Source organism: Phyllostomus hastatus, unplaced genomic scaffold, assembly GCF_019186645.2.
Source record: "Phyllostomus hastatus isolate PE091 unplaced genomic scaffold, TTU_PhHast_1.1 phas_contig_1021, whole genome shotgun sequence".
Taxonomy (NCBI): Eukaryota; Metazoa; Chordata; class Mammalia; order Chiroptera; family Phyllostomidae; genus Phyllostomus; species Phyllostomus hastatus.
This window is the reverse complement of record NW_025333505.1, coordinates 536125-550477: the sequence shown is the minus strand read 5'-3', so window position 1 is coordinate 550477 and position 14353 is coordinate 536125. Positions and strand designations below refer to the sequence as shown.

Genomic DNA, 14353 nt, shown 5'->3' with positions numbered 1-14353 from the left:
TATATATGCATGTATGTTATGTGTATTATATATGGTGTTCCTACAATAAAATAATCTAGAAAAAATGTTAGTAAGGGAATCATAAAGTTCATCTGAGTATTTTCTAATCGTTGCAAATCTCCAAAATAATATTCAATATATTTATTGGAAAAAAAAACACCCTGGCCAGGTGGCTCAGTTTGTTGGAGCCTCATCCTGGACACCAAAAGGTGGCAGTTGGATTTCCAGTCAGGGCACAGACCTAAGCTGCGGGTTGTTGACCGGTCGGGGTGCAAGCTGGTTGTAGGCAACTGATATTTCTCTCCCTCTCTCTCTCTCTCATTCTCTCTCTCTCTCTCTCCCCTCCACTTTCTAACAATTCAACAAACATATCCTCAGGTGAGGATTACATAAATAAATAAATAAATACAAAGAAAGAAAGAAATACACACACACACACACAAATGGCCCCACATAGTTGAAACATTTGTTGTTCAAGAGTCGATTACATTTCGTTTTCCGTACTAAGAAAACCCCTTTGAAGATCTCCAGGCAGGGAAGGCAAGACGATGTGTGTGAGCGTGTGAGTGTGAGTGTGTGCGCGCACGTGTTGTGCGCCTGCCCGTGGAGCTCCGGTGCTCCCAGGCCAGTGGCCAAAGGGGCCTGGATGGAGCAGAAAGCCAGGCTGAACACAAAGGTGCACGTGAGCATGATGACAGTCACCGGTCTTCTCCATGTCTGCGTAAAGATGCTCAGATGACAGTGATGACACTGAGAATGGTGGCCGTTCTGTCCTCTGTCGCAGACAGAGACTCACTAGCACAGAGAAGGGACAAAACCAAAATCGCAGTTTAACTCAGAAGTCGGGATGCAGCTCCGCCTTATTCACAGTCTTAGGCCCCCGGGCCCAGGGTCTCCGACTGCTCACACGCCATAACATGCCCCAGGGTTTTCCTAGGAGAGCAGGAGAAGGTCAAGTGCCAAGTTCAGGCTATCAGCACCCAGACCTTCTCTTTCAACCCCCTGAAACCAACTTACTTCTCACACACTCATTTCTTCTCCCATGCAACAAGTATTTACGGAGCAGTTACTAAGTGACTGATCTAGGAGCTAGGAATACAATGTGAGCAAAAGAAAAATCTCTACATTGGTGGAGCTGAGTTTTTTTAGCAGAGAGAAACAAACAAACAAATTATATTGCGTATGAGATAGTGATAAATAAAATGGAAAAAAACAACATAGGATGGAAGGGGGAAGTACTGTAATTTTAAAATTGCTCCATCAGGGAAGGCCTCCCTGAGACAGTGAAACATGAAGAAAAACTTGAAGGAGGCGACAAGAATGTTCTAAGCACAGACAACAGAAAGTGCCTGGGCCTGGCATGGGAGACTGCCTGGGCGTTCTAGAAACAGGCAGGGGGAGGGGGGAGAGTGGAGGCCAAGAGGTGAGGGGCCCTTGGGGGCCATTGTTAGGACTTTAAGGGAGAGGATTTCAAGGGAGCTGATAGTTCAGACAAGACCATTCTCGCTGCTGTGTTGAGAGCAGCCTGAAGCGGAGCAGGGGCCAAATCAGAAGACAGCTACAAGTTCAATGTCATCATCCAGGCAGGAAATGACGGTGGTGGGGAACCAAACTGGCAGTCATGGAGCTGAGGGAGGGAAATCTTCACAATACGGATCCATGTGGAGGTATGGGGAATAGGATGTGCCGAGTAAGGTGCAAAAAAGAAGCTGAAAACAAGCTGGTGGGTGAGCAAGTGAGTCAGAACGGAGCCGGAGGCTGCAGGGGCCATGGGGATGGAGGTTTGGGGATCAGAGGTGAGTCTGGGACACAGTAAGTTTGAGATGCCTGTTTTCAATCAAATAGCGATGTCAAGATGGTAAGTTATTGTTGGAAGAAAAACTCATCCTCTAGCCCTGGCTGGTGTGGTTCAGTGGATTGAGTGCTGGCCTGCAAATCAAAAGGTCATTGGTTTGATTCCCAGTCAGGGCGTATGCCTGAGTTGCTAGGCCTGGCCCCCAGTAGGGGGCACACAAGAGGCAACCACACATTAATGCTTCTGTCCCTCTCTTTTTCCCCTCTCTCTAAAATAAAATCTTTAAAAAAACAAAACAAAACAAAAAAATCCTTGTCCTCTACCAACTTAGGCCCTCATTATCATTATCGGGGCCTGCAAATTCATTGCTAAGAGAAAAGTTGATTACGGCTTACAGGAGTGATTACCCAGAGTAACTCTCCGAACAGCTAGAGGTAAAGATTTATACACCAGTTTAATAAAGAGCAGGGGGAAGGGTTTTGAATCTTCGAAGGATGAAAGGTTCTGAAGAGGCCTGTTTAAACAACTTTTTTGAGGGGAGCAGGGAGGGAGAATGTCCCAGTACCCAAGGTCCATCAGGTACCGCCTTGACGGGAGATGGGGGGCGGGGGGGGGTGCGTAGAAGGGGGGGTGCGGGGGGTGCAGCTCTCCTAAAGCTCTGCTTTACTCAGACATGGGAAGTTCTTTCAGTATCTGTTGCAGCTCAGAGGTTTTCACTTTGAAGTAATCTTTACACCATTTCTGGTATAAAGAAATCCCTGCCTTATACAGGTCTCGAGTCCAGGGCGAGGCTGTGACCAGGGGTCATCAGCATATAAGTGGTATTTCAAACCAGGGGAAGGAGTGTAGACAAGAAGTCCAAGGTACCCGAACAGGGAAAAATTGAGGAGGGGAGGAGAAACTGCTGGAGACAGGGGAGCACTGGGCAGAGCAGGGAAGCTGGTATTCTGGAAGCCGAGGGAAGAAAGGGTTTCAAAGAGGAAAGAGTGACCATTGCATCAAGTGCAGACAGGGCCAGCAAGGTGTCTGAGACTCGCCCCTTGGATTTAGCAATATGAAGGTCACCGGTGACTTTGCTAAAACAGTTCCAGTGGCCTGGCTGGAGTGGATTCCATAGCAAAATAGAGAAGATTGGACAGAACAACTAGAGGCAACTCTCTTAAGGGTTTTGCTAAAAAGGAAGGGAGAGAAAATACAGCTGGAAGGGTACATGGGATCCAGAGAAAGATGTTAAGAGCTTTAAGAAACATCACACACCCTTTGGTCCGCTGATGACGGACCCATCCAATGGAGATGGGGAAACTGATGAGTCAGGAAGAAGGATATGGCCGACGCAACATCCTTGAGTGTGTTAGAAGGGAGAGACTCCCACGTCGCACAGCTGAAAGGAGACAGAGGGTGTGGCCGGGCTGGGAGGGTGACTGGGACAGAGGCAGAGTGTTTGGACATGAATGCAGGCACGGGGTAGATCTGACAGAAGTTTACGTCTGATTGCACAGACACCCGCCAGAAATCACCGGACGGAGAACGGCACTGTCCAAATACGTGCGCGTTTGGTTTGGGGGAAAAAAATGTCTAGACCGTTATGTTGCTATCCACTCCCCCTTCTCGGTCTTCAAAGAATTTCCCGGGGGCCAACAGAGATACAAAACTGATGGTTTTGGTTTTAGGCGCATGGAATACAGAGCCAAAGTGAAAAAACTAAAAGGTTTTTAGAGGACACATGAAGAGCCATTAGGATATAAACTTTGGTAAGAAGTTTGAGCTCGTCGAACATAATTCCTATGTTACCTATGTCGTGCCACATAAACATTCATGATTCAAAGTAGCCTGGTCCTTTCTAGAATAAGGGTCCAACAGTCACACTGTAGAAAGCCAGAGGGAAGTGTGGGTAGGCAGCCTCAAAAATGTTCCCAATTATCACCACCCCCCGCTATGCCCGCCTTTGTGTGATCCCCTCCCCCACCCCCCGAGCCTGCCCTGGACCTGGTGATTTGCTTCCAACTAACAGAGTGTGGCCGCGAGGGTAAAGGGATGTCACTTCCGAAATTCTGGATGAGATGAGCTGCCACATCAGCGCTCTGTCCTCCACTCCTGCCACCCTGAATTCCAGACACACCGTCCTTCCCAAACACAAATTCAGCTCAATCGACCAAGACACTACTACCGATTCACACGAAGGCCTTTAAAAGAGCAATTTGATAAAGTCGAATGAATGGACCAAAACAGACTTAAACAATTAGGCTAGAAATGACCTGGGAGTTTTAGAGGGATTCAAGTGTGAGCTGAGGAATGGTTGGCCAAAGTGTGGTTATACATGATTCCTGGGCAGAATACCATTTCACAGAGGTGACCCTTGTCCCGTAAAGGACTACCGAGGATGTGGGGAAGCCGAGAGCTGATGAATCTTCCCATAATTATGACAAGAGGGAGGATCCAGGACTAAAATACTTTGTGAACTAGAGAACACGGTTGTAGGAAGAAAACTGAAAAGGAAGAAAATGAAACTGATCCCATGGTTGTGCACATAGACACTCCCAACCCATCTCCCATCAAAGTACTAGAATTAACAGGAGAAGCTGGCAAGGTCACTGGGTTTACGGCTAGGGTACAGAAATCAATTATATATACCAACAATAAACAAAGACAAAACTAAAGTTTTGAAGTGAAACCATTTACGTTTCGAAAACTATCATATACCTAAGGAAGAAATTCAGTGAAAAGTGTGTAAGACCCTCACCCTGACTGGCGTAGCTCAGTGGATTGAGCATGGGCTGCGAACCAATGTCGCAGGTTCGATTCCCAGTCAGGGCACATGCCTGGGTTGCAGGCCATGACCCCCATCAACTGGACATTGATGTTTCTCTCTCTCCCTCCCTTCCCTCTCTAAAAATAAATAAATAAAATATTAAAGTGTGTAAGACCCATGTGCTGAATGTTATAAAACAATGTTGAGGGAAACTACAAAAGGCCCAAGTAAAGAGAAGACACGTTTCCATCATTTAAATTAGGAGAGGGAGTCAGAACAATGCCTGCCAAAACCCCGGCAGGGTTCACGGACGTGAGTGTGTGTGCACTTAGATGGGTGTGGAAACCGACAAGGTGATTCTGTGGACACACAGGAGCCGCCTACGAAACCCGACAAGCTCGGGGGAGGCCTGCGTGGCAGCCGTACAAACTCCCAGACCTCAAGTAACTGCAGAAGAATGTCTGAAACTCAAACTTCATTAACTAAAAGCAGCTCCCCGGGGGGCAGTCCTCGTCCTAGGCCAGACTCTTCCCCGACAGAAGTCAGCCTCTGCCTTGATGGGGCCCGTCCATGGTCCGTTGGAACCTTTGAGAACAGACCTTTGGAATGTCCAGGGAACTTCCCTTTCTCCGCGCCCCCGCCAGCCCCCTCACTGTTATTGCTACCATGCAAATTCTCCACTGCTAACGCCCCTGTACCCACCTGTGCCAAAGAAGGCTGGGTCGATCATTTTACCTTTTTACCTAAATTCACAGGTTCCCTCCACTTTGCTCTCTCCTGCCTCCCATCTCTCACCAGTGGGTTTCACGTAACCCCCTTACGTCTTCTCTTCGGATCGTGACGCACAAAATAGAGTGCAAAACTGTGCATTTTCCAGAGCATTTTTTTCTCAGTCCATGCGGATTTCTGCTTCCTGGCAATTGTCGTCAGTTTGGCTCAAATAAGCTCACAAAAATCCTCCACAGGTTCCAACGTTTCTTACACCGACAAGTCTGAAATGCACGTCAAGGACTAAAGGCCAAGAAGGGCCGAGACAAACTTGAAGAAGAAGAATGAAGCTGAGAGTCTTCACTACCAGACACGAAAACCTAGCTCTTGAAAGCGGTGATAAGGCAATGACAGTGACACAAAGATGGGCAAGTAGAAAAACCGGGAAAACACGGGGACCACAAACAGGCCACGCCCACATGGTTACCGGAGTTACAACAGAGGCGACCCGGCACTGCAAGGGACAGAGGACTGTCTTTCCCTCATTGGCACGGGATACCTTACGGAGGAAGAAAATCTTGGTCTCCAATCTCACCCCACCTGGATCACTTATTTAAACATGAAAAAAAAAACCACACACAGAAAAACAGCTTTATGATCTCAAAGTGGGCAAAATGGGACACAAGTGATCACTATAGAAGAAAAAATCAAAATTGAGAACTTCTATTCATCTCAAGACACCATTAAGATACTGAAAAGGCAGACCAAGAATAAATCTACAACACCCATATCTGACCAAAGACTTGCCATTAGATTACATAAAGAACTCTTGCAAAAAAATTTGAAAAAGAAGACAAACTGCTAGGAAATGGCAAAAAAAAAACCCACCTTAAACTGGCACCCCAAAAGAGTGAATATATATATATATATATATATATATATATCCAATAAACATATTAAAAGGTGCTTAATTTCGCTAGCTATCAGAGAATGCAAATAAAACCATAATGTAATACCACTACATTTTTATTTTTTTTAAAGATTTCATTTATTTCTTTTTAGAGAGAGGGGAAGGGAGGGAGAAAGAAACATCAATTGTGTGGTTGCCTCTTGTGCGCCCTCTGTTGGGGACCTGGCCTGCAACCCAGGCATGAGCCCTGACTGGAAATCAAACCAGCAATAGGGCAACATTTGAGCCACAAAGATTTGAGCCACATCAGCCAGGGCAACATTTTGAAACGCTTGTTAACTTAAACTAGTATCCTTAGTAGATAAATGTAACTGAGCTGACAGTCGGTCTGGTCACTGGGCAAACGAGACATTCTGAGACCTCATGAAAGAGTTCAGTGTGGAGACTGAGACTGGTTGTGTCCGCTCCTCACTGACTAGTCACCAGCAGCAGCAGAGGACGTTCTAAGAGTCTTCACTGCTGCTCACGCACTGCAGGGCGGGGGTGGCATCTGCAGTCCCCCGGGGCCCAGCAAGTGGCAGGGAGGATGGCAGCACATAACCTGCCCAGCTGGGACCGCCAGATGCAGCGTGGCGCTACAGTGCTGCACGACCCGGCGGCTGCGTCTCCAGCTCACAATTCCTTCACCTGTGAGGGAAATACACACGTGTAGAAACTGCTACCTTATGTTAAACCCCAGCCCAGAGATGAGCAGTCTCATCATAAAACTTGATGTCAGGGGGTTGTTTTGTTAGCTATTCTGTCACTTAAAATCTTTTTTTTTTTTTAGAGAGAGGGGAAGAGAGATAGGAAGAGAGGGAAGAAACATGATTTGGTTCCCTCTTGCATGCCCCCAATGGGGGACCTGGCCCGCAACCCAGGCATGTGCCCTGACCAGGAATCAAACCGGCAACTCTTTGATTTGCAGGCCAATGCTCAACCCACTGAGCCACACCAGGCAGAGCTCACTTAAAAATCTTATAACCCACTTTAATTGCTTAAAGATGAGAGTTGCACTTGTATACGTAGTTACAGCTTAACAGGAACTGGCTTTGCCTTTAAGAAGAACGAAGAACAGTATAGATTTGAACAATGATTTGTCAACAGGCGTAAATGCAGAGGCCAGTTGTTTAAGTATGAAGCAACAGGTGTTTTAGTTTGTTAAAATACATTTCGTGGCCACTCTGTGTTTAGCACTAATTCCAACCACATCCAGCAGGTCACTCGACCTCGCACTCTGAGGCACTCCCTGCACTGCCAGCCACTGACCCAGGATGCCAGGCTCCATGGAAACAGCTGCGCCGACAGCTTCCCCGATGCCGCCTTCTGGGTGGTGACCCTCCACTGCGGTAACTCGGCCACCTGTGCCTTTCGCATCGGAGATGATGGTGGCAGCATTCAGGGGCTTAGTGGTAAACAGGTCGATGCCGTGGATCGAAATATCTGGTTTGGAAAGAGCATCAGCAGCCGCCAAGACTTCACGCAGAGTAACTCCAGCTCCAATAACTGTGACCTTGTCGTTGACGCTGTGGTGAATGACCTTGGCTGGTCCAGTCTCACAACTTTCTTGTGGGGTGTAAATAACGTCAGTTTCTGGTCAGTTGGTCCGAATGCAGCACATCCCCTTGGTATGGGCCGCCAGGAACACAGCATGCTCTGTCGAGACTGCATCACTTGGACAGAAAACGGTGCGGCTGGGAACGGCTCTGAACGTGGCCACATCCTCCAGGGCCATCTGGGAGGGGCCGTCTCCATCAGCGGAAACCCTGCAGTGGGACCCAACAAGTTTGCTTTGAGAGATGGCTCCGATCCGGATCTGATCAAGTGCTCGGGTCAAAAAGGCAGCGAAGGTGCTAACAAAAGCAATGGTCCGACCACGAGCGGTGCATCCCAGCACCACATTCACCTTGCTTTGCTGGGCAAGAAAACTCTCACCAGAGCACTCAGGGTGCTTTTTCTGGAACATCTCAGAGAAGGTGGAGTTCCTGGTGCCACCGTCCAGCACAAGGACTCTATGATTTGCATGGCCCAGCTTGGCCCAAGCCAAACCACATGCTTTTCGAGTATTCACCTTGTCTCTGACTTTGTGAGCGCGGGGGTGGGGGAAGAGGTCGTCTCTATGTCCGTGATGTTGATTTGAAGCAAGCCTCCGACAGGGGGTTCTTGTTCGAGATGCCTCTTGGTCTCTGTCTGGCTCTCAATTTGATAATTGCATCTATTCTTTCTGTTGGCATTGGCTCTCCATGCTGATTTTCGGCGTCCTCAGTGCTTAGAATGTCCTGGCCCTTGAAGGTCTTGGCAATTACAAAAGTGGACTTGTTATTCACTTGAGTGGCTTGCCAGAATACCTCCCACAGTACCTCAACGTCGTGGCCATCCATCACGTAAGCATTCTACCCAAAGGCTTCACAGAGCTTCCAAGAGGTGTCTATGCAGTTCTCAAAGGGCAAGACGCCACTGTAGCCCAGGTTGTTCACGTCAAAGACGGCTATGAGATTATCCAGCCTCTAGTAGGAACTGAAGGCCAATGACCCCGGAGGGAGTCCCCCCGAGACTCACCATCTCTCAAGAGGCAAAGCACCCGGTAGCTGGTGTTAGGGTGGTCAGTGACACGGGCTGAGAAAGGATTCACAAAGAGAAGAAAAGGCAGAGAACACCTTTTTATTCACTTTCCAAGGGGGGAAAGGGGCGTGGTGTGGAGAGACCCACCAGCAGTGAAATGTGGGGGCTTTGAGTTTTTACTGGATTATAACTGAACCATAAAAGGCTGGGGCAGTGGCTGCTGCATGGCCCCTGGGCTGTTAGGGGTGTTGCAACACGGGAGGTTTTCGTTGGCTTCCCATGCGCTGCAGTCTGCTCCAGTGTTATCTCTTGCCTGTGGCTGTTGGCAGTGGAGTGCGGTGGTTAATCACTTCTGCTCTTGTTTTCCAGTAATTTCCAGTCCTGGGGACAAAAGCTCGAAAGAGTAAAATGGCAGTCACGTTTAACAAGGTCGTAGGCTTGCTCAGCCAATAGCATCACCTTTGTCCTTTCAGCTAACCTTGTCCACGTACTTGCCAGTACATAGCGCCCCACACGCCCCCAGGCCTTGTCCAAGCCACCCAATTGCCATATCCACAAATGCCAATTGCCCTGGCTAGCTAGCGTAGCTCAGTGGATTGAGTGCGGGCTGTGAACCAAAGCATCGCAGGTTCGATTCCTAGTCAGGGCACATGCCTGGGTTGCAGGTCATGGCCCCCAGAAACCACACATTTGATGTTTCTCTCTCTCTCTCTCTCTCTTTCTCCCTCCCTTCCCTCTCTAAAAATAAAAATAAAAATAAATAAAATCTTAAAGAAAAAAAAATGCCAGTTGCTTGCAGAGGAGGAACGGGTCATTTTAAGGGTTCTCTGGGTCCTCCTGTCTGTATCTCTCGACGTGAAAGAACAGCGCTGATATGGTCTCGGCAGCTCTGCTGCACGATGCAGGGTGGCTGGAGCTCAACGTGCAGGTGGCCCTGGTGGAGTGGACATGCAAGCAACTGCACCCTAGCACCTGCAAGGCATCCGTGTCAGTCTTGGCTTCATCGGCCACGACGACGCTGGCCTCAGCGTTGGCCACAGCTTCACCCCGTCCACCACCCGAGGAGAAAATGGCCGCAACCAAAAATGCTGTACACTGTGAACAATAGTGTACACTGGTATAACTGGTTTGGAAGATTGATAACTCGAACAAATAATAATGCTCTATAACCTAGCGATCCTGCTCATAGCTATGTATCTAGCAGCTATGTATGTAGGTAGATACATAGGTAGGTTGGTAGGCAAATAAGTTACCAAAAGACATGTACAAGAATGTCCATAAGAGCAAGATTCCTGCCCCGGCTGGTGTGGTTCAGTGGATTGAGCACTGGCCTATGAACCAAAGGGTCGCCGGTTTGATTCCCAGTCAGGGCACATGCCTGGGTTGTGGGCCCAGTCCCCAGTAGGGGGAGCACGATAGAGGCCACCACACATTGATGGTTCCCTCTCTTTCTCCCTCCCTTCCTCTCTCTCTAAAAATAAATAAGTAAAAGCCCTGGCTGGCGTAGCTCAGTGGATTGAGTGCGGGCTGTGAACCAAAGTGTCACAGGTTCAATTCCCAGTCAGGGTACATGCCTGGGTTGCAGGCCATGACCCCTAGCAACTGCACATTGATGTTTCTCTCTCTCTCTCTATCTCCCTCCCTTCCCTCTCTAAAATTAAATAAATAAAATCTTTAAAAAAAAAATAAATAAGTAAAATCTTTTTTTAAAAAGCACAATTTCTAATAGCTACAAACTGGAAATTTCCAAATTTCCATCGACAGTAGAATGAATAAATTGTGAGAAATTTATCTAATGGAATATCCTACAACAGTGCAAATGAATAATCAACAAGTACATACAATAGGAAAGAATCGGATACATGTGGCTTCCAGTGAAAGGAAAAAGAGATAGGTGTCGTGTTACTTTGTTTATTTAAAGTTCCATAGACAAGTCAGTGTACTTGTCTACGATGACTTTAGAATCCGCGGAGTCACCTCTCCGTGGTGAGGGTAGTGATCGGAGCCGGCAGGAGGGCCCTTGCTGGGGAGCTGGAGCTGATCACACTGTAGTCCCAGCTCTGGGTTCTGGGTAAACAGGTCCATTCCCCATATGAAATTTATTTAGGCCCCGGCTGGTGTGGTTCAGCGGGTTGAACGCCGGCTTGCGAACCAAAAGGTCATGGGTTAGATTCCTGATCAGGGCACCTGCCTGGGTTGTGGGCCAGGTTACCAGTTGAGGGTGTGTGAGAGGCAACTGATCCGTGTTTCTCTCCCTCTCTCCCTCCCTTTCCCTCGCTCAGAAAAACACCCAAATCTTATTTAAGTCATTTCTCTGTGTGTGTTTGCTTCAATAGTGAGTTGCTGTTTTTAAAAAGGATCAGGAAAGTGAGAAAAAAAAAAACAGCAAAGAAGATTTAGAGTAAACAATGAAGAAGGAGGAAAACCAGGATGCAATGTCTTGAAAGCCACATAAAAGTAGTTTATTTAGAAGGGAGAGGTGTATCTGGAATATATAAAGAACTCTAACAACTCAGCAGTAAAAAGGCCTACCTCTCATTGAAAATGGGTGAAGGATTTGAATAGACATTTCTCCAAAGCAGATATATGAATAGCTAAAAAGCACACAAAAAAGATGCATAACCTTATTAGTCATTACGGAAACGCAAATCAGAACCACAATGAGATCGCAGTCCCCGCACTGGGATGGCTGTGTTCGAAAAGACAGGCGGTATAACACGGCGCGCGAGGGTCCGGGCAGATCGGAGCCCTCACGCACCGCGGCTGAAGGGTGAATCGGCGCAGCCTGCGTGCGGTAATAGTCCGGCAGTTCCGCCAAGGGCTGAACAGAGGGAGTCGCCGTGTGAATCAGCAACCGCACTCCTAGGAGTACACCCAGGAGAGATACAAATAAAATACATACCCAGGTAAACACCTGTGCATGGACACTCATAGCCACGTGGGAGTTCAGAAAAAGCCACCGAGAGACGTGCCCCTGGGGCGTGCGGATTGCTTTGAGCTCAAGTCTCAAGAAAAATTTCTGCCCCTCCCTTAACTACCTAGAACTCAAATGGGGGGCCTTGCCCATAATAAGAGATTATCAGGGATAACCTCTTGGGAACATAGCTGTAGGGCAAGGCAGACTCCTAATCACTACCCCCTGCTCCCTGCAGAAACCTGAGACGCCCCCGAGGCCCCTGACCCCAGCCCCAGCTCAGAGAGCCACAGCCACCTGCCTTCCCTTTCTGTCTTTGAATTCCTCACATATGTGGGGCCTCTGACCTTCCCACGTCTGCAGGATTCGCACACCTTATGTACATAAATTTAGTTATTTTCTCTTGTTAGTCTTTCTCATGCCGGTTTGATTATTAGACCGGTGGAAAGAACCTTGAGGGCAGAGGGAAGGACCCTCCCCCACAGCAGCACTCTTCATTAGAGCCAAAAAGTGAAAGAAACCCAAATGTCCAGCGACTGGTGCATTAATGGATAAGCAAAGTCCGATGCACCCACACAGTAGAATATTGTCCGGCAACAAACAGGAATGAAGTGCTGATACGTGCTGCAACCTGGATGGAACTCAAAAACGTCATAGTAAGGAGAGAAGGTAGACACAAAAGGCTACACATTGCGTGGTGCCATTGATAAGCAGGTCTAGAATGAGCAAACCTGTAGAGACAGAAAGCAGAGCAGCCGTTGCCCGGACGGAGGCGGAGGCGGAGGAGAGAGCGGGAGGCAAGAGGAGCGACTGATAAACTGTCAAGGTCTTTTCGGGGGTGATGGAAATGCTCTACAAGTAGGTTATGGCGATGCTTGTACAAGTCTGTAAATATACCAGCAAACCCTGAATTGTACAGTGTAAAAGGGCGAACTTTGTGGTGTATACATTCTATCTCAAAGTTATTTTTAAAAAGAAGGAAGGAGTGCTCACACAGGGGAACAAAGATAAGAAAACTGGTGTAAACTCCCCCCCCCCCCCCCACTAAAAGATCCTGCTTCCAGTAAAGGTCGAGACAACTTATTCAGGGATAAAAGAAATCCTCTGTACATGAACAATGAAGACCCCTGAGCCGTGAGTCAAAGCCGAAGTAAGGAAAGGCGCCCAGGAAGCCAGTTGCTTGAAAATAAAATCTTAAGACCCCAAACGGCAACAAAACGGTGTTGCTCTAGTATCAAACTTAAAACAAAAACCTTTGAGGGGTCTACAAAAGGAAACGCTACAAGCTTTTTTGATCGCTGCACCTAAAAGGATAAGAGGCGGGGGTGGGGGCCGGGGCCGGGGGAGGGCAGGCACGCTGCTGAAGTCAGACCAGTCGGTGCTCTCTGGGCTGAAAGCACAGAGGTCGAGAAGTGAGTCAAATGTTCAAATCCTCTGAAAACACGTGTGACCTGAGCAAAGCGAATCCAGGTTTCCCCACTGAATCCGAAGATGTTTCCGTTTTAAAAGCTCGGCTTACATTCTCTACAACGTATATTAAAAATAATTAAGAATTGTTTCACCTTGGCTGGTGTGGCTCAGTGGCTTGAGTGCCAACCTGCAAACCAAAAGGTCGCAGGTTCGATTCCCAGTCGGGCACATGTCTGGGTTGTGGGCCACGTTCCCTAGTTGGGGAAGTGTGAGAGGCAACCAACTGATATACCTCTCACACAATAATCTTTCTCTTCTCTTTCTCCCTCCCTCCCCCTCTCTAAGAAGTAAATAAAAAAAATCTAAACATAAAAAGTAAACACATATTGGCATATACGAACCTGTGTGTATGTGCACACATACGCAGTAAGTATATGTCTATTATTCATCTTTTAAAAATTGTTTTATTTAGTAAGTGGCAAGCTTTAAAAAACTCATTACCTAAAAACACAGCATAATTAGAGAAAGCTGAAAGAGTTTAAAATGTTTGCATAAGTGTTTTAAAGTCTGAGCCATACAGGCCCACTCATTTACTCACTCAAAGGACGTTCACCTAATGCGGGCTCTGGCCCATGCCCTGCTGAGACAAGATCAGGACCACAGATGAGGCAGGAAGGGGCGGGACCTAAGATTCTCAGGAAAGCGAGGAGGCAAGGAAAGGAAGGACAGAGGGGATGGCTCCTTCTCTCGGCCTCTCAGTGTCACCACTGCCTTGGACCTCAAAACCAGTGCGTGTCAGCAGGACCCTGGAGCCAGGACCAGGCTCCGTGAGGTTCTGAGAGAGGGATGCCTGAGTGACTGGATGGGGTGGGTGAGCTCTGAGGTCGAACTCTCTGGAGAATAGATCTTGCCAACAACAAGATCCTGAGCCGGATTTTCTCCCTCTGTTCCTCATCCGGGATGGCGCCCCTCCTCAAACTCTTGTACGAGGCCTGTCCAGGAAGTATCCAGCCATGTCATGTGAAAAACAGAGACATTTATTGAAGCAGATACAAGAAACATTGCACACAGGACAATGACACCTCAGTCCCCTTCAAAGTTGGCACCTTGGGGCCTCACACAGTTCTCCCAATTGCCATTTAGCTGCCCCATCATATTTTCCTGAATCTCCTCAATGGTCTGAAATCTCTTCCCTTTCAAAGATGATTTTAGTTTGGGGAAAAACCAGAAGTCACAGGGCACCAAATCTGTGATGTAGGGGAGCTG

General features: G+C 47.8%; 1 pseudogene; it reads right to left on the bottom strand.

Annotated features, from left to right (window-relative positions):
- Positions 1–7354: 7354 nt before the first annotated feature.
- On the bottom strand, positions 7355–11695 carry LOC123815315 (annotated as a pseudogene).
- Positions 11696–14353: the final 2658 nt, after the last annotated feature.